A 2,940-nucleotide genomic window follows, 5' to 3' on the forward strand; every position below is an offset into this window, starting at 1 on the left:
TCCCATAGGTTCTGATAATTTGTGTCTCCATTGTCATTTGTTTTCAGGAAGGTTTTGATTTCCTCTTTGATTTCATCTCGGACCCACTGATTATTCAGTATGAGGCTATTTAACTTCCAGGTGTTAAATTTTTTCTTCTGTGTCCCTTTGTAGTTTATATATAATTTCAGGGCTTTGTGGTCAGCAAAGGCAGCCTGCAAAATTTCTATCCTCTTGATATTATGGAGATATGTTTTGTGTGCTAACATGTAGTCTATCCTAGAGAATGTCCCATGTACATTAGAGAAAAATGTGTATCCAGGCTTCTGGGGGTGGAGTGTCCTGTATATATCTACTAGGCCTCTTACTTCCATTTCTCTCCTCAGGTCTAGTATATTCTTGTTGGGTTTCAGTCTGGTTGACCTGTCTAGTGTTGACAATGCCGTGTTGAGGTCTCCCACAATTATTGTGTTGTTATTGATATTATTTTTCAGATTTGTCAACAGTTGTATTAAATATTTTGCTGGCCCCTCATTCGGTGCATATATGTTTAGGAGGGTGATTTCTTCCTGCTGTACATATCCCTTGATTAATACAAAATGTCCATCTTTGTCCCTTACAACTTTCCTAAGTATAAAGTTTGCATCATCTGATATTAATATGGCCACTCCTGCTTTTTTTGGGTGTTGTTTGCTTGGATGATTTTCCTCCAGCCTTTTATTTTGAGTCTATGTTTGTTCTGACTATTCAGGTGCGTTTCTTGTAGGCAGCAGAAAGTTGGATTGAGTTTTTTGATCCATTTAGCTACTCTGTGTCTCTTAACTGGTGCATTTAGTCCATTGACATTGAGAGAAAGAATTGTCCTGGGAGTTAGTGCCATCTTTATATTAAAGTTTGGTGTGCCTGTTGGTAAGCCTTGTCTTAAAGTATGCCGTTCAGTTTTTCTTTTAAGAATGGTTTTGAGTCTGTGAAGTTTTTGAGCTGTTGTTTGTCTGTGAAACTATGTATTGTTCCTTCAAACCTGAAAGTGAGTTTTGCTGGGTGCAGTATTCTAGGCGAAGCATTTATTTCATTGAGTTTTGTCACTATGTCCCACCACTGCCTTCTGGCCTTGAGTGTTTCTGGTGACAGGTCTGCAGTAAATCTCAAGGATGTTCCCTTAAATGTAATTTCTATTTTCAATCTTGCTGCTTTCAGAATTCTGTCTCTATCTATGGGATTCGTCATTGTGACTAGGATGTGTCTTGGGGTGTTTTTTCTGGGGTCTCTTTTAGTTGGCACTCTTCGGGCATGCAGGATTTGATCACATGTATTCATTATCTCTGGTAGTTTCTCTTTAATGATGTTCTTGACTGTTGATTCTTCCCGAAGATTTTCTTCCTGAGTCTCTGGGACTCCAATGATTCTTAAGTTGTTTCTGTTGAGCTTATCATAGACTTTTATTTTCATCTGTTCCCATTCTTTGAGTAATTTTTCCATTGTTTGATCATTTGCTTTGAGGCTTTTTTCCAATTTCTTCTGCTGTATGTAATTGTTATGTATCTCATCTTCCAGTGTACTGATTCTATCCTCAGCTGCTGTTAACCTGTGGGAAATCTCAAACATGTTTTTCTTCAATTCATCTACTGAGTTTCTCAGACCTGTTATTTGATCTGAAATTTCCGTTTGGAGTTTTCTCATTTCTATCTTCATATTCTCCTGATTCTTTTTAGTTTTCTCTTCTATACTTTGTTTGAGTTCTTTGAACATGTTCCATATTGCAACTCTAAACTCCTTATCTGAGAGACTGACTAGGTGGTTGATCATGTTCAAGTCATCAGAGTTGCCATCTTCATTCTCTATGTCTGGCACTGGCCCGTGTTGTTTCCCCATTGTCACACTAGTACTGTGTGTTTTTCTACGTGTTGTGATTGTATTCATTGGCTAAATGCTGTGCACCGTCGCGAAGGGGAGCGGAGCAACCGTGCTCCTCTGGCTTCTCCCTTTCTGGGCGTGTGGACTCACCTCCACGGAAGGCTCACAGGAAGGCAGGCTGGCAGATGGGCCGCACCCAGGATGAAATCAGGCCAAAAATGCAGGACAGCAGAGTAGAGAGGCAGAAGGGTGCTGGCATCTAAGATCCAGCGAAGTTCAGTGGCTCCTCCCTTTCTGGGCGTGTCGACTCACCTCCACGGAAGGCTCATGGGAAGGCAGACTCCCCGGAAAGTTCACAGGAAGGCAGGCTGGCTGATGAGCCGCACCAAGGGTGAAATCAGGCCGAAAATGCAGGACAGCAGAGTAGAGAGGCAGAAGGGTGCTGGCATCTGAGATCCAGCAGAGTTTGGTGGCTCCTCCCTTTCTGGGCGTGTCGGCTCACCTCCACGAAAGGCTCACGGGAAGGCAGACTCCCCAGAAAGCTCACAGGAAAGCAGGCTGGCTGATGAGCCGCACCAAGGGTGAAATCAGGCCGAAAATGCAGGACAGCAGAGTAGAGAGGCAGAAGGGTGCTGGCATCTGAGATCCAGCAAAGTTCAGTGGCTCCTCCCTTTCTGGGCATGTCGACTCACCTCCACGGAAGGCTCACGGGAAGGCAGACTCCCCGGAAAGCTCACAGGAAGGCAGGCTGGCTGATGAGCCGCACCAAGGGTGAAATCAGGCCGAAAATGCAGGACAGCAGAGTAGAGAGGCAGAAGGGTGCTGGCATCTGATATCCAGCAAAGTTCAGTGGCTCCTCCCTTTCTGGGCATGTCGACTCACCTCCACGGAAGGCTCACGGGAAGGCAGACTCCCCGGAAAGCTCACAGGAAGGCAGGCTGGCTGATGAGCCGCACCAAGGGTGAAATCAGGCCGAAAATGCAGGACAGCAGAGTAGAGAGGCAGAAGGGTGCTGGCATCTGATATCCAGCAAAGTTCAGTGGCTCCTCCCTTTCTGGACGTGTCGATTCACCTCCACGGAAGGCTCACGGGAAGGCAGACTCCCCG

Source organism: Suncus etruscus, chromosome 8 (assembly GCF_024139225.1).
Source record: "Suncus etruscus isolate mSunEtr1 chromosome 8, mSunEtr1.pri.cur, whole genome shotgun sequence".
Lineage (NCBI taxonomy): Eukaryota > Metazoa > Chordata > Mammalia > Eulipotyphla > Soricidae > Suncus > Suncus etruscus.